The sequence below is a fragment of the Macaca nemestrina genome, chromosome 18 (genome assembly GCF_043159975.1).
Source record: "Macaca nemestrina isolate mMacNem1 chromosome 18, mMacNem.hap1, whole genome shotgun sequence".
Taxonomy (NCBI): domain Eukaryota; kingdom Metazoa; phylum Chordata; class Mammalia; order Primates; family Cercopithecidae; genus Macaca; species Macaca nemestrina.
The window spans coordinates 51269609-51296747 of record NC_092142.1 but is presented as its reverse complement, the minus strand read 5'-3'; the positions used below and the strand labels follow the sequence as shown (position 1 = coordinate 51296747).

Sequence of the window (27139 nt, the reverse complement as noted above, 5' to 3'; positions counted from 1 at the left end):
TTCTCCCTACCATTCTGCTTTGTATTCATTTGGCTTCTAAACATTATATTTTTTAAAAGCATTGATTAAAATATAAGTTTACTATGGGAGAAAGAGGACGAATCACAGGAGCACTGAATGGAGTTTTCTGCTTCTCTTCTGGCTTGTTGATAGCTCCCTTTCCATATCCTTTCAGGACCACTTTTCTTTCTGTGTAATGTTGGGGATCCCCAATTTGCATTTGTAATTCTTCCCTTCTTGCTCAGAAGTGAGAAACTGACACTCAAGATCCATTCATAAATTACAACCAATGCCACGGAGTCTAACAGAAGACATTAATAATGGCAACTGGTTATAAGGGGGTTGGAAGAGTATCAAAGACAAACAGGGAAAGTTGAGGCAATCCAGACAATAGCAACAACAGAAAACGGCCACCACTCCTAGGGCTAGAAGAATAATGGGAGCAGGTGGCAGTACCAAAGCCCCAGTGCCAGGATTGTCCATGGAGACTGAAGCCATGGCAGAGGCTGCCCAGCTGGGAACTAGGGCCACAGAGAGAGATGCAAACCCTGTTGGAGACGTCACTGAAAGTACAGTTAGAGGCAGGGAATACCCTGACTTCTTCCTGCCCTGCCCTCCTGTATCCTCCAGGGTCTCCCACTGGGTGAAGCCAGGCAGAAGTGAGGAGTCAGTCCATAACTAGCAGGCAAATGGACCCAAGAGGCACCAATTGGCAAGAGCCAATGCTTGTGTTCTGAAAAAACAAAATTTTACGGGGTGGGGAGCATTTGAAAATACTGATTTTGTAATTATTTCTGGAAAATTAATGGTTCTTTAATAAATAACTCAACAAGCAGTGGATAATCTACACTGAGTCTTTCCAGAACTTCTCAGTTCTAGTAAGAATTTTCAATTCAGCGTAAAGCCTCAACTTCCTAACTCTGTTCAGGAGCTCTCCTAATGATTTTTTGTTTTTAGTAAAATAACTGCTTTTATTTAGATGGGTTATTATTTCTGCCCAAACATCTTCATATCCACATTTCATTGGATACAGTGATCCTTCTGGGAAGGTGGGTAAGAATTAAATTATTGATCTTATTCCACAGATGAACAAACAGAATCTTAGAGTGAAGATGTTCAGAGGTTGCCTAATTGGCCAGTGGCAGAAAAAATGAAATTCAGACCTTCTAGATGGAGGTAATGATAATAAAGTCAACAGGGAGGGTGGGAGGGTGGAGGAGAGAACTGGAGTGTGTGTGAATGTGTATGCATTTCCATCATTTGGCTGAATTTTTTATAAGGATGGGAGAAAAAGGGATGAAAAATATGTAGGTAAAGAAGACCACTTATTTAAATACTTTGTGTGTGTGTTTTAAAAGAGATCCCATTTTGATCTCCTCATAATCTTGTTATGGCATTTTGGACATTTTAGCCCTGGACATTATTGTAATATCAGGACTAGAGTGAGGACCATTACAGGTCACTGGGATATGCTGAACTTTAGGGCTGACTCACTTGTCTTCTGAAGGTGGAGACAGTGATTGTTGCAGATTATATTACACTATCAGGATTGACTGATACCTGTAGTAGGATTCATTAAATTTTAAAAAATTTTTATTTTTTTAAATTTTGTTTAAAATTGACCCATAATAACTGTACATGTTTATGGGACACAGTGTGATGTTTCAATACAGGTCTATGTTGTATAATGACCGAATCAAGGTATTTGACATATCCATCACCTTCAACAATCACCTTCAACATTTATTCTTTCTTTGTAGTGCTAACATTTCCAATCATCTTTTCTAAGCAAACTTGAAATATACAATCCATTGTTATTAGCTACAGTCACACTATTATGTAATAAAACACCAGAACTTATTATTCCTATCTAACTGGCCAACCTCTCCCCAACTTCCCTCCGCCCTCCTCTCCCCATCCTCCAGTAACCACCATTCTTCTCTCTACTTCTATGAGATCAATTTTTTGTATTCCACATGAAAGTAAGATCATGTGGTATTTGTCTTTCTGAACCTAGCTTATTTCACTTATCACAGTGTCTTCCAGATTCATCCATGCCACCACAAGTGACAAGATTTTATTCTCTTTTTATAGCTAATAGCAATCCATTGCTATATATACTACATTTTCTTTATCCATTCGTCTGTTGATAGACATTTACACTGATTCCATCTCTTGGCTCTTGTGAATAGCGTTCAGTAAACATGGGAGTGCAGACAGATCTCCAATATACTGATTTCATGTTCTTTGTATATATACCCAGTTGTGGGATTGCTGGACCATATGGTAGTTTTATTTTTAATTTTTTGAGGAACCTCTATAATGTCTTCCATAATGGCTGTACCAATTTCCATTCCCACCAACAGTGTGTAAGGTTTCCCTTTTCTCTATATCCACATTAGCATTTGTGATTTTTGTTTTGAAAACAGCCATTCTAATTGCGGTGAGATGATAGCTCATTGTTGTCTTGATTTGCATTTCCCTGATTATTCGTGATGTTGAGCATTTTTTTTCATGTGCCTCTTGGTTATTTGTATGTCTTCTTTGAGGAATGTTGATTCAAGTCCTTTGCCCATTTGAATTGGATTAAATTGGATTATTTGCTTTATTGCTATTGAGTTGATTGGGTTCCTTATATATTCTGCATATTAACCTTTTATCAGATGCATAGTTCGCAAATATTTTCTCCCAATTTTTAGGTTGTCTCTCATTTTGTTGATTCTTTCTTTTGCTGTGGAGAAGCTTTTTAGTTTGATATAATCCTTTTGTCTATTTTTGCATTTGTTGCCTGTGCTTTTGAGGTCTTCCAAATAATCCTTGCCTAGTCCAATGTCATGAAGTGTTTCACCTGTTTTCTTCTAGTCGTTTCATAGTTTTAAGTCTTTGATTTATTTAGAGTTCATTTTCATATATGGTGAGAGTTGGGAGCTCAATTCATTTTTTATTGTGGTAAAATACAGTAACATAAAATTTAATATCTTAACTATTTTTAAATGTCTAGTTCAGTGGTATTAAATACATTCATAATATTGTACAATCATCACCACCATTCATTTCCAGAACTCTTTTCATCTTGTAAAACTGAAACTCTGTACCCATTAAACACTAACTACTCCACATTTCTCCCTCCCTCCATCCCTGACAACCACCACTCTATTTTCTGTCTCTATGAATTTAACCACTCTAACCACCCCATACAAGTGCAATCATACATTATTTGTCTTTTTGTGACTGCCTTATATCACTTAGCATTATGTTCTTAAGGTTCATCCATATTGTAGCATATATCTGAATTCCCTTCCTTGTTAAGGCAGAATAATATTTCTTTGTATGTATAAACTACAGTTTGCTTATTCATTCATCTCTTGATAGACATTGGGTTGCTTTCATGTTTTAGCTACTGCGAATAATGTTACCATGAACATGTGTATTTAAGTATCTCTTTGAGACTCTCAATTCTTTTGGATAGATACCTAGACAGGGAACTGCTGAATTATATGGTGATACTATTTTTAATTTTTGGAGGACCCATCATACTGTTTTCCACAGCAGCTGTACCTTTTCCCATTCCCATTAACAGTATACAAGGACTCCAATTTCTCCACAACCTCACCAACACTTGTTGATTTTGTGTGTGTGTGTGTTTAAATAGTAACCATACTAATGGGTGTGAGGCAGTATCTCACTGTGGTTTTGATTTTCATTGCCCTAATGATTAATGATGTTAAACATCTTTTCATATGCTTATTGTCCACTTGCATACCTTCTCTGGAGAAATTTCTAGTCAAGGTTTTTGCGCATTTTTGAATTGGGTTGTTTGATTTTTTTATTGTTGAAGAGCGTTACCTTTTATCTGGAATTTTTAACTAATGTATATTGTGCATTCTCCATGTGCCTCGCTGTGTGTTGAGATCTAGAGATATACTTTTAGAAAAGGAAGAGTTGCTCCCTTCAGTGTGCTCCCTATTCAGAGGCCCTTTGGATAGAGTTGCAGCTACTGGGGTTGAGAGAGTAAAGGATGTGGTGGGACACAAATATGACAGACAAAGGTTTAGAGAGAAGGTTCTTTTTCTTATTCCTGCAGCATCATACATTCTTTTCTCCCCTTGGTTACTTGGAGTTTGACATAGTATATGAAGATAAAGCCCTCCATAAAAAAGAAAGAGATCCTGTCCTTTGCAGGAACACAGATGGAGCTGGAGGTCATTATGATTAGCAAACGAATGCAGGAACAGAAAACCAAATACCACATGTTCTCACTTATAAGTAAGAGTTAAATAACAAGAACACATGGACGCAAAGAGGGGAACAGCTGACACTGGGGCCAACGTGAGGGTACAGGGTGGGAGGATCAGGAAAAATAACTATTGGGTACTAGGCTTAGTACCTAGGTGGCAAAATAATTTGTACAACAAACCCCAGTGCCATGAGTTTACGTATATAAGAAACCTCTATATATACCCGTGAACCTGAAATAAAAGTTTAAAAAGTTAAAAATTAAAAAATAAAAAGATTAAGCCCTCACTGCCCTTGAGAACACGGAACACATTTTTGTGTTTTGAATATTTTGGTCTTCACACTTAATGGGCTGATGCATCTATCATGAAAATGACCAAAAAAATGCATTTTTCTACCTCTTTAGGAAAGAGGTAGAAAGCTATGGGAATACAGGAGAGAATGGAGATTCCCCTGGGTTTGGATGGAGGAGAGAGCTGTGGATGTGACCAGGGAGGGTTGACCCAAGGGCTGCTCCGATTTGGTCCTCAAGGGGTGGGCAAGCCTTAGAGGGTGTGACTTCTATCATGTGTCATTTAACGAGGGGGATGCACTCTGAGAAATGCATCTTTAGATTTTGTCATTGTGTGAACATCATAAAGTGCACTTAATGAACGTGGATGGTGTAGCCTACTACACACCTAGGCTGTGTGGGATAGCCTATTGCTCCTCGGCTATAAACCCATACAGCATGTGACTGTACTGAATCCTGTAGGCAGTTGTAACACAGTTGTAGTATTTGTATATCTAACTCCAGAAAAGGTACAGTAAAAATACAATATTATAATCTTACAGAATCACTGACTTATATGTGGTACAGCATTAACCGAAACACCATTGTGCCGTGTGTGACTGTACAGGATCTCATTAGGGAGAAGAAGGTTCTCAGTCACTGTACGGCTTTCACAGACCTTTCATGGCATGAAAGTGGGTAGCAACCAGGCTCCAAAACCACCAGTGGAAAAGCAAGCAAAGAGATTATCAGTAGAAAACATGGTGGGCTGTGGTCGAAGAGCTTCCCCGCTTTTTGTTCTACTTTCAGAATTGTGGTATAATTCCAGCCAAGACTGAGAAAGGATTGCCCATCAATCATGCAATGAGGGCTTAGGGGAAAAAATTAAGATGATTAATGAAAAATACAGAATTGCGATAGTCATTGCCTGTCTGAGGTTTAAGACTGAGAGTCATGCCTGTGATGGGTATATTTAATTGGAACACAGTTGCAGAAGGACCATGGTCTCTGGACACTTGCTCAGCGAGGATGATTCTCCAGCTCAACCTCCTTGAAAGATGCTTACTCTTCTTAATTCACAGGATAATTACAATCTGTCCCCTCTGCCACCTTTCTTCACAGTCTGTCCAGGAATTCAAGGTGCTCCCCGTCAGTGGTTTCCAAGGAGAAAGGCAAGTTTTGTAGCCTTAGGGCTCCTCACCCAGGGAGCTTGAGCAGCAGAGTCTGACTCTCTGGCAGGAGTTACAATGTTACCATCTCATTTAATGGGTAATATTCACAGGGATAGGTTAGATTGCCTCCATTATTCAAGGAGTTACATGTGCCTGGTAGCAACAATTACCAAGTCGCATAAATACAACAAAGTTAATTAAAATGTTAGCTGATATAAATAACCTAAGGTTATTGAACATTGTTCCATTTTAAATTAATAAATACGCAAAGGTAATGTTTATAATTAAGGCTATAATTTATCTTCATGCTCTGTTTGTTTAATAGCAGTGGTAATATAACGCTACATGCAGAAATGTAGTAATAGATTTGTTTAGCACTGACATTATAAACAAATGTCTCAGTCTATTTATTCTAAGTTATGATACAGATTCTTTTCACATGCATCTGATGGCCTTTAAACCATTTAAAATGAACTGCATTAACGTAATCTAATCTTGATACTGAACATAACATTTCAGTTTGAATTATCCTGAATCCATGATCCATTTTATTACTCACAAAGCACTTTATACATTTATGATAATGGCAAACCTTGCTCTGTTATTTAAATCCCATTTCAAAAGGGATGTTATTTTTTTTTTTAATAAATAAACCCCACACATTTGGGGTAGTAAAGTACAAATAAGGAAAAGTCAATGCCCAGCAAGCCCTTTAACAAAGCAAACAATTCAGATTTTTATGACATTAGCAAATAATAAAGCGAAGAACTGACATTTACAGTTGATGAAATTTTATGTTATAACAGATGATGAAAATGGAATGAAAATCACATGGAAAACTTTGTCCATGAGGTTCAGCCATTCTGAGGAAATCTCTACCTGTAGACTATCTTTGGGGACACTTTTCTAACTTGTTCAGTAGCCAGGAAAGTCCCAGATCTACCCTGGGTTGAGGTTTGCTCAGATAGCTGAGCATGGGCAATACCTGCCTAGTCTCCTTGGTTATCTCTCCCTTCATCTTCATTCTCTGCTCCCCCCCTCTTCCTCCTCCCTTTCATTCATTCAGCACCTCTTGGACTCAAGGGAACACTTATTCTGCACACTTTAATCTAAATTATAATAAGCCACCAGCCTGTTCTTTTCCGTGGTGTTACGGGGAGTTTTAGAGGAAGAAAGAAGAGAGTTCTGTATTTCTTTCTGGTGTCCTTGCATTTTTTGTTTTCCCTTAGCATAACTTCTTGTTTCTGTCTCTCCTTAATCCCTTTTAAAATAAATGTTTCTTCTAGTTTTATTTGCAGTCACTGAAAGAAGTTTCACTTTATTTTAGTAAGAATATCTCATTGGATGTCTTAGAAACGGTTGCCCCTTAAGTCAAATAAACAACAAAAATAATTTTTTAAAAAGACATTTCTTTTTTTCTTTTTTTTTTTTTTAAGGAAGTTAAAAATGTAGCAGGCCTATTTTTGGAGAAAGAATGGGCCAGGGAGTTCTTAAAAAATTCTAAACAGATTACACACTTTGAAAAATCCTAAAAGGATTTTAATACTGGAACCTCTGAAATTCGGGAAGGATTTAAATTTAGGATTATAAGCTATCCCACCGCAAAATCCTCCTGTGATCAAATATCACATTTTAGGAGACGAGTGTCTTTGTAGCTGCCACTCGGGCTGCATCTGCTCGTTATGTGCAGTATTAATAAAACAGGAGGACTGCAGGGTTCAGGGAGAAGTCTGTGGAGTTGGGGCTGCCTGATTGGCCTGCTATCAAGGACTCAGGCTTCAGAAATAAGTCTGAGGGCTCCAGTCCTCTTCAGAAGCTTGGAGGGGCTAGGGGAAGCTGAAATGTTGCCTGCACTGCTAAATGGAGGCTGCAAGCTCTGAGCAAATAGGCAAAGGGGTTGGGGGAGAGGAGGGTATGGTGGAGGAGAAAAATATGGTAAACCCTCAACCCTCTGTCTGTCCCCTCACTGCCTTCCCCCTTATTCTTTAAATTCAGGCTTTCCAAAATGCACCTTATTTCTGGTCCTTTTCCACGGGGCCACCTTGGGATTTTGTGGCCATGGGTAAAGTGAAGGAGGAATGGGTCAAATTCCTGCACTCCCCAAGTCTGACTTCTAGTGGCCATTGAAGTATTTTTGTACATAAAATTATTTATATGTTGAGAGTTTTTCTAGAGTATTGGAACTAGAAGGGTTCATTGAGGTTATCAAGTCTAGTGGTTTTAAGATTTTAATAACAATAACATATGTATATATACACACACATACACGGGCATGTTTAATCTTAAAACACTCTTTTGGGTGGGAAGGAAATTTAACCCAGAAGCCCAGTATGTAAAATAGTTAAATGGAAAATTACTCTGATTGGCTTTGATTCAAGGGGCAGCCTGGAATCTTTCATCTCATGTTTTCTCTCATCTCCTAATGTGGCTCCTGAGATAACCTTCAGCAAACTCTTGATGTGATCCATCCTTTTCTTTTTCTGCCCTTTTCCGTGGAATGAAAGCTAAAGAAGCCTAGCCCATGGAGGGAAGAGGAGCTGCCCTGTGGCACCCAGGGGCAGATCTGGGCCCCAAAGCCACTTGCCTTGATTCTAAGCCTAGATCTGTTTCTCTAAGGCTATTACCCAGGAATTTCCAGCTTTGCTCTCTATATCTACTCTAAGAAACTGAGAACCCTAAGTTGGACCCAAACATTGACTAATAAATTCAGGGATGAAATTTAAAGCCAGAAGTTTTGATGTTCCACGGGTCAATAGGAATGCATGGTTTCATGTTGATTCTCAGAAGAGTGGGTGGGTCAAAATCATTATGTGGTTTGGTAGGGAGTCACGTGGTAACTAGAGGTAGGGAAAGGCATGATGTGAAATGATCCTCTGTTGGAAACCCTACAGCTCGTTTTCTCCTAACGCTAACGTCTTTTCATGAACATGGTGTTAGCATTGTCAGTTTCATAAGCCCATGATACACTCGGGCAGTGGTTCTTACCAGGGTGATTTTGCCCCCCATGGGATACTTGGTAATATCTGAAGACATTTTTGGATGTTGATAAAATGTCCTATAATGCACATAACATCCTCCCACAACAAAAAGGTATCTGGTCCTATGTGTCAATAGTGCCTACATTGAAATAATCTTCTTGAGAATTTAGCAATCGTTAGATATATGGCGTCACAATTTTCCAATTAAATTCTTACCTTCACCCTATTTCTCCCTGTAATTCAAAGTCAGCACTAACTGGGCAACAAGCCAAGAAAAGTGCAGAAAACATGTTGAACAGTTTCTGCCTTCTGGGGGTCCCATTCTGATGGCAGAGGTGGGTGAGCTGAATGGTACAAGTGCCTGTGTTGCTACAGGCAGAGAAGAGATGGGGGAGTTTCAGCCTCTGGCTTCTTGCCTGCACAGGAGGGGTAGCACGTGAATGGTGCTTGTGCCAAGTTTCTTTGTTCCCTTTTGCTAGGGATCAGATGAGTCAGATAATTGGTCAGCTGTGAGGTAGAGAAAGAGAGAGGTAGAGAGGTAAAACTGAGAGAGAGCAAACACAGTCCGTTTAGTTGCTTAAGATCAGGATGGAATAGGGACAGCAGAACATCATGGTGAACGGATGGGGGTAAGGGATCAGAGGGTAATCTGGCCAGAGGAATGAAGTTAAAGATACAGAGCAGGTAGGTGCAGCCTTTCCTTCAGAAAAATTGCACATAAATGTGAGAGCTAAAGAGATCCCCGAAGCAGTTCACACATTGAATTCTATTTTTTAAAAGCACTGCCCATTGCCTTGAAAAAAGAGCTCTCTCCTCTGCTAGCCCAAAAGACAAAGAGCAATGCTTTGCAAAATCCATAAAACAAAGGACTCCAACAGTGTCAAGCCTCTTTAAACAATCACTTGTGCTATGAGGCAAAACAACTGAGACGTCCGGATAAGCACTGTGGTGGTATTTTTCATGTTGATTGCAATAACACCATCAAAGCCATGCACATTCTGTGTAAAATCAATGTCTGCTTGTTGGAGGAGGAGGGGGAGGGGAGAGGCCTGGGGATTTTATCTTGTAAGTCAGCTTTGCAGATAATCGCATGCCTCGGGCTTGGAAAAAATTGATGGCAGATCAATGGTCAGGAACATGAACTGTACTCATTTTTGACTGTGCAGTGCCCAGTGTTGGTGGAGAATACTGAGATGTGGAAGAGAGATGGGGTGACTGGGACACTACTTTGGAGTGGGCTGGTAAGGTCTTGGCATTATCTGCAAGGTAACTATAAGGACCACTCTGGGAAGGATCAGGTGTTAGAAAAGATGAGCTGTAGAGTAAATTTTCAAGGACTGGAGGATACTCCTATTCAATAAGGGGAGAGTGTGTGTCTCTCTCTCTCTCTCTCTGTGTGTGTGTGTGTGTGTGTGTGTGTAAAGGAAAACTTGAGTTTATGTCAAGGACATTTTTACAATGTATGTATGTCTCGATCAAGGGAGTATTTGTTGGTTTGTTTCTTTCACAGACTAGAGGAATGTTTACATTGGCTCAGGGTGGAGCGGGGGGCTTGAATTGTGACTTTACGTTGGTACCAGTCTCCTTATTTGGCCATAGGGATTCTAAAGTTTTTCTTTATTGGTGGGGATGCTTTGGAAAGAGATGAGGAAGGAAGGGAAACAAGGCCATCATCTTACTGTTTCTTTATTTTTAGATGAGGCTCTTGTAAGAGTGAACACTTTTCCCCAAAATTTCCCACTAAAGAGGTCTCAATTTCTCATTATTGATGGAGAAAGAGGCAGTGATTTGCCCCTTCTCTCAGTTGATCCCTAGGAGGATTCAATGAGTTATTTCATGGAAAGCACTCACTCAACTCAATAAAAAAAAAAAAAACTTCAGCTATTGTGTTTTCATCATTTTTGCTGCACATACCTCATAGACACAAAAACAGAAGTTCAGAAAGCTCTTACTTGTTGACATTTCTAGTGATAAAAATTTACATTATATGGGGGCAAGATGGCATGGTAGAGGGGACAGCAGAGGGTGATGAAACTGTCTGTGGTGGTGATCCAATCAATCCCTGCTCTGGTTTGTGCTCTGTGAAGTCACAGTGACCTCACTACCAAGACCTGAGCCCAGCACATGCCCTGTTGAGTTCCCCTCTGTACCTCTCTTCCCTTTTCAGTTTCTCTGTCTTTTTAACTCTTTCTCTCCTCTAGAATTCTTCATTTTTTTCCAATGTATCCTCCTCCTGGTTTACTAGTTTTCCTCCAGCTGTGGTAGCTCCAGCTCTCCTCTGGTGTCTATGGCTCTCCCAGCCTCCTGTTTATACATTTCTACTTCTAGGTGTGAATGTAAGAGGGCACATTCAAGAAATATGCTGGGTGTGGCGGCTCTTGCCTGTAATCCTTGCACTTTGGGAAGCTGAGAAGGGAGGATCACTTAAGCGCAGGAGTTCAAGACCAGTCTGAACAACATGGTGAGACTCCATTTCTACTAAAAATATAAAAACAAAAAATAACTGGATGTGGTGGTGAACGCCTGTAGTTCCAGCTATTTGGGAGGCTGAGATGGGAGGATCACCTGAGTCCAGGAAGTCAAGGCTTCAGTGAACCATGATCATGCCAGTGCCCTCCAGCTTGGGCAATGGGAAAAAGACCCTTTCTCAAAAAAAAGAAAAAAAAGAAAAAAAATAAGACAAGGAAAAAAGAAATATGTTGGTGCAATGTTCTATTCCAGGTATACAGCTGACTTTTTATTTTCCTTTATCATCTCAAAGATCTGAGAAATAAATTCAAAATACCTCTGATTGCCTAATATTTTTGTCTGCATTAAAAATTGATACATGATATTTCATGCATTTCTAGGGTACATGTGATACTTTGTTACATGCATAACATGTAATGATCAAGTCAGGGTATTTGAGGTATCTAGCACTTTAAGTATTTATCATTTCAGCCTATTGAATGGGAGAAAATATTTACAAATTGTTTATCTGACCAGAGACTAATTTCCAGACTATACAAGAAACTCAAATAACTCAATAATTAAAAAAATCAAACTGGCTGGGCACAGTGGCTCATGCCTGTAATCCCAGCACTTTGGGAGGCCAAGGTGGGAGGATCACTTGAGCCCAGGAGTTACAGACCAGCCTGAGTAACATAGGGGTCTCCCATGTCTACAAAATAAAAAAAAAATCCCATTAATAAATGAGCAAAGGTCACAAATAGACAATTCTCAAAAAAAGGCCTAATGTTGTATTTTAATCTACATGCAGTCCTACCTAGTAGAATACCCATAGCCTTGTAACATATTTGTCCGTTTTCTGGCCTTTGGATATATAAAACCTGCAGTTTTGCAATTGCTTTTGCACCAACTGGTACAACAAGTTCATTTTGAATTAACCTGATATTGGAAGACAACTTCGGACTGTAATAGAGTACAGAGGTGCACGCACAGGACGGGAGGTGGTAAATACCTTCCTAGCAGATTATAGTTAGGGCTTACTTAATTGGAGGCTTTACCTCCCATTGCTATTTCAACTCATACTGGTAGCTCTCTTCTCCAAGATAATGGCACCATTTTTATGTAGTATGTCACATTATTCACTGATTGATTGCTATGCTTTATGCTTAACAAAGCAACTAGATTGTAAACTCTCCTAGAACAGTGACTATTTCTTTTTTTGAGACTGAGTTTTATTCCTGTTGCCCAGGTTGGAGTGCAATGGCATGATCTCAGATCACTGCAACCTCTGCCTCCTGGGTTCAAGCGATTCTCCTGCCTCGGCCTCCCTAGTAGCTAGGATTACAGGTGCCAACCACCATGCCCAGCCAACAGTGCATTTTTAGTAAAGACGGGATTTCACCATGTTGGCCAGTCTAGTCTTGAACTCCTGACCTCAGGTGATCCACCCACCTTGGCCTCCCAAAGTGCTTGGATTATAGGCATGAGTCACTGCACCTGGCCAACAGTGGCTATTTCTTCTCTCTGTGTGTGTTCCACAGTGTGCCCAGAAGTTTTTGGCTCACAATGAGTTTGAACACATGACAGGCTATTGTATATGGGAACTTCACCACTTTCAAATTGTTGATAATGTTTATTAGTGATTTTTGTCTGATACCTTTTTTCTACCTTGTTAAATCGTTTTTCTTTCTTGGGGCCTGAGACCCCATTAAAGCTTATCTGTCCAGTCCTGCCATCTTCAGCTCTGTTTCTTTTGCATTCCTTAATTTAATTATTGGAAAACCATGCTATCAAGCCATTTTATTTCTAAATGAGATCATTTGCCATTTCTAAGACCAGACTTCACGTGCACTCTCTGAAGCCAGATTCTCTTTATTTTTAAAGAATAATCACCACTATACATGTTGGCTTCAGAGAGAAATTCTTTAGAAATTGGGCCCTGAGAGAGCAGTCATAAGATTCTGGGGAGTGGTGCCAGTTACAGGGTAGTTGGTTCCAAATCCCAGACTAAAGGGAGTCTCTGGTTTAGTGCAGAAGGTCTTCACAAAAACTTCACAATTGTCTATATTTGAAAGAAGATGCAAAGAAGTGGAGGCTTCGGGTTTGAGTCCCAGGTGAGTTGAGGCTAAGGTACATAAACCATTAGCTCATGTGCACCAGTGGCTCAGACCTTAGAGCATGCCAGTATTGTTGGTCAGTCACACCTGAGTTAACTGGGTCCTAGGTGTGCTCATCCAGAGAAAACCAGATGCTTGAATGGAGAAGGGGACTCAGGGGTCTAGTTTTAGCTTTAACTTAGCCCTGTGATGACCCACCTGGGACAGGGGACAGGTCACACCATTTATCTGAGCCTCATTTTATTGACATATAAATAAAATGAATTTAAGATTGGGTTTTAAAACTAGGTGATCTCTAAAGTTACTTTATTGGGGGACTGTTAATAACTTATGCCCAACCAAGCTTGTAGAGAGGAACAATATTTGGTTCCAATAACTGCATGTTGCTCTCTTGGAGACACCTTGGTTGTGATAGATACAATTCAACCAGATCATTTAATGTAAGACTTCATAGTGAAAGTTATCCAAATTCTTATAGCTGTGATTCTAAACTTTTGGAAGTCAAGGATCACTTTGAGAATTTGATGACATCTGTAGACCCCCTCTGGCCAACACACACACACAAACACACACACACACACACACACACACACATGCACACACACCTTTTTAGATAACACTGGGAGAGTTGCTCATTGTTGGACCCTGTAAAGGTGGTAGACCCTTTGTTAAGCGTTCCTGCTCTATGGTGAATAATGAAGTGGGCTGCACATAAGGCCAATCTCTTCCTCTAATTTATGGTCCGTTGTTACTGTAGGTCTCTTCCTTCGGACTGAAAATCACTCTAATTCAGCAATGTAGTGTAGGAGTAAAGGAGGAGACAAAAGAAGTCTGTGAGTTGTTCTTACTCTAACAAGTTTCAGGGCTGTCCAGAGCATGGCTTAGGTAAGTCACTTAACCTGCCAGGGCCTCAGATTTCTCATCTCTACAGTAGGGATCATAATCATATCTACTTTATGGAACTGTTGAGAAAATTCAACAGGGTGGGACTAGCATGAATACCTGTGGCACTCATCTAGGTTGCAAAATCTAAAGGAACACCTCAAAACCAGTAATTTAGATAAGTAATACTTTATCCCAATATTTTTAAAAATTAAAATTAATGCAAAAAGATGAACAAAATATCACAATTTTGTTGTAATATTTTAAGTGAAGACAAGATATCAGTATTGTTGGTGTTTCCTTTTTCCTCAGTCTCCAATATGGCCAGCACAGCACTGTTACTGATTCTGAGAATGTGGTGGCTAAAAAATATGTGAAACTGTTTTATCTAACCCAGCTTTCATCTGGAGCCATAATCCTGTCTAGTCCCTACTTGCACACCGGTGGAGACAAAGCTTAACTCCTCTAGAGGCAGCACAGTTGTGGGACAGTCCTCCAAATATTTCGTTCCTGCAAGTCATATTTCCACCAGGATAAATATTCCCAATCTTTGTAGCTGTTTTTCACAAGAATATTGTCAAGTCTAAGAGCTTGTAATGTTGGCCAGTGTTCATTTTAAAGGTGGATCCTAGAACTGAGCTCACTTCTGATGTGATCCCTTAAAACCCAGAAAAGATATTGGGGGAAAGAAACAGCAAAACTTGGCTCTCTTCCTTGCAAAGCTTGAAAGCTTGTTTAGAGAAACCAAGTCTTCAAGACAGCACGGGTTGTAATTTTTTTTTCTTGTGTTACTTTCATGACATACCTAGACAGTCATATATAGGTAATTACCATCTGAAGCGAGTGTGAATTATGATTCTCGATGATACTTCCATGTGATTTGTTGCAATATAAATAACGATGATTTATTGCGGCTTTGCCGACTGCTCCGTTGGTGATGGATCATAATAGTAGATCATGATAATTATGAAATCAGCACAGAGCTGTTTCCCCCCTTGTAATTCAATTGTAACACGGCCGCTGAGGCTGCTGAACATCACAGCCTGTCTGCTGGATGCTGGATTGCGTTCAAGAGGGCTACAGTGGTCTTCCCTGTGACTCACAGCAGTTCATCTCCAATAATTGTCCAGGTGGTTGTAGCATTACATGTTGAGGGCATTTTACTCGTAGATTTTTATTCCAGATGCAAATTAAATTCTAGAGTTTGTCATTTCTAGGCCAGAAGCATTAACAGAGAAATGCTGAAAGTCCGGGGAGGCCTGAGCAGGTGACAAAACCCAGATCCCCTTCCTTCCCTCTTTGCTGAAGGCCCCTCCCTGTCTCAGGTCTGGGCTTTGTCATGCAGACTGTGTCGCAGTGTTTATTAATTTTTCTGATTTATACAGAAGAACTTTTACTCCAAGGAACACAAGATACCTGTCATTTGGACCCTGCTTTAAGCAACTCAAAACTACAAAAATCTATTTCATTTAAAACAGACATTTCTCAAACTGAGTGCAAAAATGCTAGTTCTAGGCATTCTGTGAATAAAAAGAGTACGTTGGTCAACTAACTTTGGAAAACACTGGGTTATAAAAGTAAAAAATATATACAGGTTGAAATAAGTGAAACATATTTGTATAAAGGTAAGTAAAATAACGGTCGTTACTTCAGGACTTCTTAGAAACTTCATTTTGATAATAAGCATGGTTAGTATCTAAGAAAAAGACATGGTACCCAGTGTTTCTTAAGTACAAGCGATCCTTACCTCTGGGTGGTGGACTGAAGGTGGCCATCAATTCTTTGTATGTCTTTCCATGAACAGGTAGAGCCGAATTTCCGTACCTTTGAATCTGGGATGGGCCCATGACTTATTTTAATAAATAGAATGTGGCAAAAGTGACCCAGTGTCATTTTGGGGCTGGACCTTAGGTGGTACAAAGCTTCCATCTTTTCTACTTGGGACACTCCTTCTTGAACCCAACCACCATGCTGGTGAAGCTCAGGCAGCCTCATAAGTAGGCGTTTGTGGGCAAGAACTGGGGCCCCTGGATGGTAGACCCAGGTGAGGTCCCAGCTGGCAGGCAGCACTAACTGCCCAGCTTATGGCTGAGGCCACTTTGGACCTTCCAACCATCTCCACACCCCAATCAGCACCTCAGAAAGCAGAACCATCCAGTCAACCTACAGAACTGTGAGACATAGTAAAGTGGCTATTTTAAGACATTAAATTTTCAGGTAGTTTATTATACACAATAGACAACTGAGGCTCTGCCACATTAAAATATGAGATTTTTACCATATGTTATGTAATACACCTCCTATTGTTTGCATTTTGCCTTATTCACTCTTAGTTTTTGGGATTTATCCACCTAAAATCATATATATGTGTTTAATAAATAAAATTATAACACCGTATTCATTTCTTTCACAGAATTTAGCATAATTTACTTGTTAATTTTTTCCCCAACTATATAAGCTTTCAGAGTGCAGGATCCATATTTATTTCATTTATCTCTGTATGCCTCTCTTAGCCCAGTGACTGGCACAGTTTGCCTTCACTAAATATACATTGAGTATCTTTTGGAAATGAGTATCTTTTGGAATGAGTATCTTTTGGAATTGAGTATCTTTTGGCATGAGTATCTTTTGGAAAACAGTTTTGAACTATTAGTCTAAGCTATAGACAGAATCAGGGGCTGACTATATAACAGAAGGATTCTTTGCTAAGGCTGAAATTATCACAGGTTCCTTTAAATATTGATCTTTCATGGTACATCTAAAATAGGATTCAGCGTGAAAAACCCCAAATTACCGAAACTTTACTAGAGACATGAACTGGACCTAAAGGCAATCATGTACTGCTTATATCAGAAACATAATGTTTCTACTCATGTGCCTTTACTTTTTTCCCTCCACAGAGGAAATAATATCAGTAGGTTGTTGAATATCATTCACAACCATACTTTTATTCTTTTAGTAGATAGACACAGAAACATTAAAATATGGGCTACATGCCATATATTATATTTTGCTGTATTCACTCCTGGGTTATTAGATATATCCACCTAATTGTATCTATCATCTCTATCTATCTGTCTGTCTATCTATCTATCTATCTATCTATCTATCTATCTATCTATCTCTGTCTATTATCTATCTATTATCTATCTAGTTTGTTCATTTTAAATGTGGCAGAGTATTCCATCTTATGACTAAACATCAGTCTATTTGTTCAGTCTCCTACTGATGTATAATTACATTGTTTCCTGTTTTTACTATAGTAAACAAGATTGTGACCAACATCTTTGTACATTTTTCTCTATGCATGGTAAGAGTTTATCGTTGCCATTTTCCAGAAAAGAAAACTGGGGCTCAAAGCATTTAAGGAGCTTGTCTAACATCAGGCAGTTGATCAGGTTAGGACCAGAGTTCAAATCCAGTCCATGTTCATTGCTTTGCTGCATTTGGCTTCCTGGAAGGCTGGACGGCCCTCCAGACAGCGAGGGTACTGCTTGGTGGGGGATCTGAAAAAGGAAGTTTCGTGGATACTTCATTGGCCTGAAATTCGCTCCTCAGTTTCCCGGTGCAAGTTACTGAGCAATGACACATCAGAGGGGCCCATGGTGTCGGGCCAGAACAGGATTGACTCTCATAAGTCATGGAGTCAAGACCCAGCTTTGTGACCTCCCAGCTTTGGAACTTAAGACCTGTTGCTTCACCTTTCCGAAGGTCATCTCTGAAACGGGGATTATAACATTCTCAGCTCATAGGCTGGTTGTAAACTTCGAGGAAGATAATGTATAGGGGAAAATTTTATAATAAAAATGTGCTGTATTCATGGACATTGTTAAATCTGTTGGTTGGAATTCAGAAAATGTCACTCAGTTTTTGACTCTTGACAATTTGTCACCTGTAAGCTGGAGAGAATACGTTAAATTTAAGGTCTGAAAGAGTAAATCTGGTTTCCTTGAAAATGGAGAGTTAAGGTCCAAAAGCAGAAAGAGGGCGCTGTCTCAGGGACTGGCAGCCCTGAGTTCTGTGAGATGCGAGAGTATGGCTTACCCTGCAGGGGCGTCTGGTGTGGCTTGTGGCAGAATTCTGGTCCTGGCAGCATGGAAGCGTTTAACTGCAGCGACAAGTGACCAAGGTTCTGGGCTTTTCTGATAAAGTGAATGTGGGTCCTTGTTTCTTGGCTTTAAGACAGATGCTGAAAGGCAATGAATCCATTTGCTTAGAACAGGTGGGGCCTTGAGTTCTAGATTGGAAGAAAGGTGGGCTGGTTAGTTGGAAGGAGCAAGATGTGCTTGGAGGGATGCTGAAGTGAAGGGAGTTTAAGAGACTAAGTGTTTCCAGCACCACAAGGTGCATTTGGTTACTTTGAATTTGGGGGTAAATGCTACTAGGTGTGTGCCAACCATCAAAGACAACATGGAGACCTTCACACTTGCACTTGCTTTTCTCCTATTGTCCCCAGCATTCTTCAGTTTGATCCACAAACCCAGCTCTGTGCTCCCTTAGCTAGGTACCAGAACAATCTTCATTAGCACCTTCATTTTACTAATTGGAAGAGACCCGGCCTTCGGTGGCTCCACGTGCATCCAACACCAGCAGCAGCATTGGAACATTAGACAGCAGAGCTGGAGGGACCCCAGGGGCCCTGATCCCATCTTCCTCATTTGGCAGAGGGAGAAAGACTAAGGGCCAGATAGGGAAGTAACTTACTCAGGATCTCACAGCCATTGAATGGCATGCAAGGACTCAGAATCAGATAGATTAACCCCTGCCCGGAGTTCTTTTTGCTTTTTCTTGTGGCCTCCTTGCCCCTTGCAGGGTCGTGGCCTGTTCCTCTTGCCCATCCCCTGGGACTAACTCAGATGTGGTTTAGATCTGTGTCCCATCCAAATCTCATGTTGAATCGTAATCCTCAATGTCGGAGGTGGGGCCTCATGGGAGGTAATGGGATCATGGGGGCAGGTGGTTTCTCATGGTTTAACACCATCCTCCTTGGTGCAGTTAATTGGCGATAGTGAGTTCTTGTGAGATCTGGTTGTTTAAAAGTGTGTGGTACCTCCTCTTCCTCTCCTTGCTGCTTCGGCCATGTGAAGTGCTGGCTCCCTCTTTGTCTTCTGCCATGATTGTAAGCTTCCTGAGGCCTCCCCAGAGGCTGAACAGATGCCAGCATCATTCTTTCTGTACAGCCTGCAGAATCATGATCCAATTAAACCTATTTTCTTTATAAATTACCCAGCCTCAGATTGTTTTTTACAGCAGTGCGAGAACAGACTAATACCAGCTCTTTATGTTCTTACTAGGACGCAATAATGTTGTGTCTCATTGGGCAGGACGGGCGGGGTCAGTTAGAGTCGGGCAGTGTCCTGATTGTCCCTTTGAGATCATGCCAAGAGAGAAAGAGCTTTTTAATCTACAGCTTTCTCCATCCCACTGGTCAATCCCACAGCATAGTGATGGATGGAGAGTTGTTCGCATGAGTTAGAAATATCAAGCCACCCACTCTCACTGGTGCTTTCCTCCTACTTGAGAGAGCAACAGTTGGTAATGCCTACCTGGAACACTGTATCAAGAAGGATTCGGAGTCTGGCGCTGAATCTGATCAGTTACTGTCTGCCATAAGCATGTGCGTGGGGTGTAGTCGTCTATGTGGCACATGCTTACATTTCTACCTTCCCCTTATCTGCTGCCAGTATTGTCTCCAGAGCTCTCCTGTGAGCCTGGAAAATGCAAAAGTGGAGGTGTGAAGGCTTGTAGTGGTTGTTAGAGGAACCACCACTCACATAAGGAATTTCTTCATCAACCCCAGGGCACACACTAGGCAGGCTGTGCAACCCTTTTGCCTTTCTCCTCCTCCCAGTAGAGTAGCTGACACACTTCCTGGCTGCTGAGATCCTGACTAATCCCCACCCCTCCAAGTAGAACTTCACGGAATCTTAGAAGCAGAAAAATTCAGAAACAAAAGCAAGAAATAAAAGAGCTGTCAGAAAGGATCTACATAGAAGCCTGAAGCTGTGCTTTCATAACTGAATAAATACCTCCTTGAGCAATAATTTGTTTGCAAGCTGTTAATTAGCAGCATAATTAATTTCTGCAGATTATAAATAACAGAGCACAAAGTGGCATTCCCAGTAGAGTCAATGAAAAATTACCTAAGCCATTTTAAGAACCAAAAATAGTTCACAATATAACAGATTTAAATGGGCTCTAGAATCTACATGGTGCCGTTTTCTTTTTCCCATGGGTTAAAAATTTTTTTTTATTAACTCAAAAAACTCGGCAACTCTGAGCTCGTATCTGAAGTCAGAAATTTATTGGCGAAAAGCAGAGTTTCATTAATCACCCTGTTCTCTTATGCCTGGCATGTTGAGAAGGAAAAAAAAAAAAACTCTGTTTATCTCTGCTTCAAACAAACAGCGGCATAAGTAGATTATTCCCAACAGAAAGATTTTCCCTACACTCTAATCTCAGAGCAATCATTCACTGCTCTAAATGAGCAGTTACTTAAAATGTTAAGAAGAGATGCTAATTAGCTCAAGGAAAACCCTGCCAAGTATTTAATTTTGAGAAAATAAAATAAAGAAAGGCCTGTCACCTTTTGCAATCCTAAGGCCATCGGTTTATATTAGACTTTTGCTTGGTTACCTCTCTAGTGTTAGTATCTGTACTGTGGGATGCTGGCCGAGTGGTATGAATTGATCTTTAGGTTCAAAAACAAACTTGAAGGTAAGAGTATTGTTACAGCTTGGGGAGAAAGAGCCTTAACTTTATTTGTAATCTGGAATCATTTTTCAAAGGAGTTGCGACTTATCAAAAGCAAAAAAAAAAAAAAAAAAGATAAAAATGAATTTAAGAGAAAGTACAGGGTGGGTGGATGTTAGAAGGAAACTGACCCAAGAGGAATGAAGCTGATATTCCAATAATAGTCAATAGATGATGTAATTTAGTATCACTTAGCTCTGAGCTTCCTGGTAGCCAAGGTGAGGAACAACGTGGAGCAAGCTCCTTAGCTTGTGTTATTTGAGAGGAATAATGGTGAGAAATTGAGAGCATGGCCTGTAAGTAGTGTAATGGTAGTTAACGCATGAGCTCCAACCAGGTGAATGGACCCACCCCTTCACATTTGAGCTTTATGATCTGGGCAAGCTATTTAACCTCCTTGTGTCCATCCCAGGATTTGCTTTTGTTAAAAAACAAAAACAAAAACAAAACACTTTATTTTGAAATAATTCTGGACCCATAGAAAGTTATAAGAAGAGTAGAGAGAGTTTTCTTGCACCTTTTTGCCAGCTTCCTAACCTGTAATATATTAGATAAATTAGTACATTATCAATACCAGAAACTGACATTGGTACAATACTATCAGCAAAACTATTAGGCAGTATTCAGACTTCACCAGTATCAGGTTTGGCGTTTTCTTTTTTAATATATGTAAAATACTACATGGTTAATACACGTGGCTCACTTAACATATTATTGGCACTGGTCACATAGTATGCACTTAATAAATAGAAGCCACCACCTTCCTCCTTATGATGAGTTATGAGTTAATGAGAAGGTCATTAGCCCCAGCAACTGCAGGATGCTTCCTAGACACTAACCTAGCTTATCTTTGTTTTCAGCCCAAATTTCCAGTGGAAAAAGATATATTTGGTCAGGTATGACAAGGCTTAGATTAGAAAGAGGGTCTATTGAAGAATAAGGAAATGCAGACAGGCACAATTAATCAGGGATCTGGTAATAAAATGAAAATAATTCTAGCAACTTCATTTTTGTTTCACATGGTGGTTTATTTTCTGTTTTTCCAGCCACCCAGAAAGTAAGAGCTCCTTTCTTACACTGCGGATATAAAAAGAACAAAATCCTAATTATAGATAGTGCTTTTCTAAGATCCGAGCCAATGCTGCAGAGGAAGCGGGTATGAGTTTGCAGTTTTATTGTTGCCTCTTGCGGGTGTTTGAACATTTCTGCAGACGCTTGTGCTATCCTGTTCAATTCCGTTTGACATAGCTAAGCTCTTATTATAAAAGTGCATTTCATGGTACTTGCTGGGCACTACAGGAAGCACAGCAATGAAAAAGAGTTGACTTGTACCCCCAAGGAGCTTATAATCTAGTGAGAATATGCCAAGGATTCAAATCCTAACAATACTTCCCATTGAATTTAGTTATTGCCAGCTATTTTATTCAACTGTTGAGTAATATTGTCTCGAGCACAGTAAATTGACTACAAAAGTAATACCTGTTCTAGATGGTATTGTCCTGAAGCTTCTAATAATATTTAAGGAAAAAGCAAAAATTATTTATTTACCCAGTAACTATTTATTGGGCTCATTCTATATGTTAGGTAATGTTCTACATGCTGTGGGTACATGTACAGCAATGAATAAGATAGACAAGATTCCTTTTTTTTTTTTTTTTGAGATGGAGTCTCACTCTGTCGCCTAGACTGGAGTGCAGTGACACAATCTCGGCTCACTGCAACCTCCGCCTCCTGGGTTCAAGCAATTCTTCTGCCTCAGCCTCCCGAGTAGCTGGGACTACAGGCATGCGCCACCACGTCCAGCTAATTTTTGTATTTTTAGTAGAGACAGGGTTTCACCATATTGGCCAGGCTGGTCTCGAACTCCTGACCTCATGATCCACCTGCCTTGGCCTCCCAAAGTGCTGGGATTACAGGCTTGACCCACGGCACCCGATCCACAAGATTCTTATTCTAATGAAGTTTACCTTCCAATAGGAAAGAAATATGGAAAAATGAAAACAAATGAGAAAAGCAGATTGAGCTGGGCTATGGTGACTCATGCCTGTAATTCCAGCACTTTGAGTTGCTGAGGTGGGAGGATCTCTCGAGTCAAGAAGTTCAAGGCTGCAGTGGGCTGTGATTGTGCCACTGCACTCCAGCCTGAGCAACAGAGGCAGACCCTGTCTCTAAAAAGTAAATAACTAAATAATTTTTTAAAAAAGAAAGTGAGAAGATTGAAGAGTAACTGGTGGAGAGGTGGGGAATGCTACTGGAAGAGCAGAATAAAGGAAGGCTGCTCTGCAGAGGCAACACTTAACCTGACATCTGCCACACTGAGAAGATCCAACCACATGAATTTGTGGGAGAGGCAGGAAAACACAGCAAAGAGAGACCAGCAAATCAAAGGCCCAAATGCAATCTCACTTGATAGCAGAGAGCATGATTATAATGCTTAGCACAACATGGGCATGTAATAAGCATATGTGGACTGAAAGAAATGCAAGAAGGAATATGGTACAGAAGATCAGAAACAAAGGGCATCTCTTAGGTGGTGAGAGAGAGCTTCCCAGAAGGAGACATTGAACTTGACTCTCCAGAGGACATCTTATGGCTAGCTGGAGGAAGAATGGCTTTTGTCTGAGAAATGGAATGAAATAAAGCTCATTTGGGAAAGTTTGCAACGAATGGGTTGCAAGGGTGGTAAGGTAAGTGATTATGGCGGCTGAGGGAGACAAGCAAATGTCTACTACTATTACCAGTGGCAATAGTAGAAATTATTACCATTCATTACTTTTTACTCTTAATATGAAAATATTTAAAAATATTAAGCATTCATGAAAAGTTTACTATATGCCAAGAATTATGCCTCATATCTTACTTTCATTATCTCATTGTTACCCACATTTTATTTTACAGTTGAAGCACTTGAGACTCAGAGAAGTTAAGTTACTTGTCTAAGGTCACATAATTAAGTGACAGAGTCAGGATGTGCATCCGTGTTTCTCTGACCTCAAAGTCCAGGCATATTTATTAACTATAAGCTGTTGAATTTCTTCCCCAAGTCTCTCTCTCTGATATTACAGAGCATATGGCAAATGGTGATTAAATTCTATGAAACAGTGGAGGAACAGAGTGCCTATTAGTTAGATAACTTTAATGTCATCACCAATGGCAATCTTATATCTATGCCATAATCTTGTCATGTATCAGCAGTGGCGATGGTGGTAATGTTTTGTGTCAGGGAGAGGATTAGATAGTGTCTGGTAGACCAGATGGGTTATACTGAGCTGCTCATTTTCTTATTTGGCTCTTTGTGATAAAGGGTAGTTCTTGGCCAAATTGGAAAATACAGTACTTTTCATTAATACAACATGTGGTTCTAGAGCAAGATTTTCTAGGCCGAGCTAACTGGCTCTCATACATATTAAGTCTGTACATGGCTGAGCTCATTACCGGATGAGGCATAGCAGCTTCCTTTAAGAGTGCCATTCTTTCTGGGCATAGGCTCAAAGTCATAATGCTGAAGTAGAAGTGGGTGATGAGAGCACAGAGATAAGGGGAATGAGGTTGTGGCTTTCATCACACTGCATTCATGTCCTAGTTAGCACATTCAGCCTCTGGCTACAGCTGGAGCCATGATCTTGGCACTTTGTCTTGTATATCTGTGCTGTTGTCTGTAAAGGACACTGATCAAGAGAGTAACTAATGAAGCACACTCAGAGTAGAACTGTCTTCTGTCTTGAGATAACATGTTCAAAACCGCAAGAACAACACCTCAATAAACATGGCACAAACACACTCAGTAACTTGAATTTCTTCCCTTTTCCAAACATCTCCCTATGCCATTCTCCCTGGTTCTACTGTTTACTTCTTTTGTGCTACTAGACATTTTTCCCTCTGATCCTCACCTTTACCATCTCTATAAAAAGTTGGTCAGGGAAGGCAAATTGTATTCATCTCACATATGAAGTTGGATCCATTTTTAAAGAGCACCAAATGAAAGAGAAATTTGGAGCTATATTCAGGCTCTAAAGAAGAGAGTTCTGTGGTCAATTGGTGATGTCTGCCATGGATGTGGACAGGAAGAGTGTGTGTGTGTACACGCTATGTACTGACCTGGCTGGTTTCTAAGTTTCTTCCATATCTAGTATCTGTGATTATGTCTCAACAACCCATTTTACATGCAGGAAACCAATTTAAACTACCATATTAAGAAGGGAGGATCAGTAAGGTTATCTTTATATTGAAGAATGGTATATTGTCATGGTAACTTGAACAATGTAAGACAGACTGGCAATGAGCAAATCTTAGCAGCTATAGAGGGAGTGGAGGAGGCTCTGAAAGTTGCTGCAAACACTTTTGTGACTCTGGTCTTCTTGCCAAGTGTACAGATCACAAAGGTGTTCTACCTTTTAGATCTGCAGTGGAATAACAAGCAAGTGAAGACCTGGGCCTCTGCATGGTGCAGTTGATGAGATGCCCCCACTGTGGTTAAAAGCGGTGAACAGCATAGGAGGCACAGAATAAAAGGGTGGGGGGTGACCTTTATCAGACTGGGATTCACCCCTGCCCTTGACTTTGAGCCTGAATAGCCCTGCCTTGGCTCATTATTATTTACAGCTGCAGCCTCTTCTTTTCTCTTCATCATTTTCAGTTCACATTTCCTATTCTGTTCTCATTTTTGGAATGAACTTTCTCTTCTTCACTGGGCTTTTCATTGGGTTTCCAAATTCTTCTCAAATATGTTGTTGTGACAGTTATAGAATTTTGAGCAAATCAACCTGCTTTTTTATTCTTCTCCATGCCATGTTCCATTGTCTAAGGGCAAAAGTTTAGAATCACAAAGACCCTCTTAGTATGTTATAAGGATTAGCCATTTATCTGTCCTACACACATACACACACATATACACATACATATGTATGTTGCATATTTTCCTAAAATAGTGTGATTTTGATTGCATCTTGTGTATCATCACATTAATAATAAAGAAAGACAGCTCAATAGAAAAGTATATGAATAGCTTATTTAGAGAAGAGCAAATCCAAATGGTCAATAAGCATATGAAAAGATGCTTAACCTCAATACTAATCAGGAACATTTCTAATTAAAGATACAATGCAAATATTTTAAGTGTATTATCACTCAGACCTGGTGATATGCCAAAGAGAAAGAGGCATCACACATTGCTGATGGAGATGGAAATTATTTCAGCCCTTTGGAAAGCAACCTGGCAATATGCCTTTAAAGTGAAACATACGGATCTTTCGACCCTGCAATCCCACTTCTGGGAATTTGGCTGATAAAAAAAAGACACCAGGATATAATGATATCTTTATTTTAGCATGTTTTTCAGTGGACGAGAGAGAAAAGAATGAAACAAATGAAATGAGACAAACTAAATACCAAGTGATAGAGGAAGGGCTGAATGAAATATGGTACATCCACAGTGGGTAATATTTTGCAACCATTAAAAAATAGGCAGTCCCTGACTTATGATGGTTCTACTTAAGAGTTTTCAACTTTACAGTGGTGCAAAAGCAATACACCTTCAGTAGAAACTCTATCTCAAGTACTTTTACAACCATTCTGTTTTCCACTTTTGGTGTAGTATTCAATTAACTACATGAGATGTTCAATGCCTTATTATAAAATAGGCTTTGTGTTAGATGATTTTGCCCAATTATCGATTAGTGTAAGTCTTCTAGGCATGTTTAAAGTAGGATAGGATAGGCTATGATGTTTAGTAGGTTAGGTGCATTAAGTACATTTTGGACTTAAGATGTTTTCAACTTATGATGAGTTTATCAGGACGTAACCTCATTGTAAGTTGAGGAGCACCTGTAATGAATTAAGTTTGTATCATTTAACCTGAAATATTTCCATAATATATTGTTATAGGAGAAAAGCTACATGCAAAGGTAGGTATACAATATAATGCCATTGTTATAACAAGAAAAAGAGCAATAACAATATAATTCGAATAAGTCTATTAATGGTTATTTTTATTTTTTTGGTCATGAAGAAATATATAGAAACAAAAACACTGGGCCCTTAGCATTTGTTGCTGGAAGGTGGGGTGGAGAAATGAAAGTGGGGAGAGAAAAAGAGGGAATAGCAAGATGTAAATAAAATTACAGAATAAAGTGAAAAACATTTGTAATAAAAATAATACACAATATGATTGCATTTAGGAAAAATGACATGTGTATGTGTTTACCTAGAAATAGATGAAAGCCTGGTCATAAACATGTTAACTTAGATTATCTCTAAGTAGTAGGATTTCAGGTGATGTTTACA

The 27139-nt window shown here is 39.8% G+C and overlaps 1 long non-coding RNA gene across 2 annotated transcripts in view; it reads left to right on the top strand.

Annotated features, from left to right (window-relative positions):
- The first annotated feature begins 10755 nt into the window (after positions 1-10755).
- The window catches only part of LOC139359874 (uncharacterized), a 77779-nt gene continuing 61395 nt past the window's right edge, over positions 10756-27139 (top strand). Inside the window, exons 1-3 of one of the 2 annotated variants that reach the window (XR_011616453.1) lie at positions 10756-11118; positions 13980-14107; positions 21904-22068. This is a non-coding gene — a long non-coding RNA (uncharacterized lncRNA). Of the gene's footprint in view, positions 11119-13979; positions 14108-21903; positions 22069-27139 lie in introns of those variants that run through there. The other variant, XR_011616452.1, reaches the window with a different exon arrangement.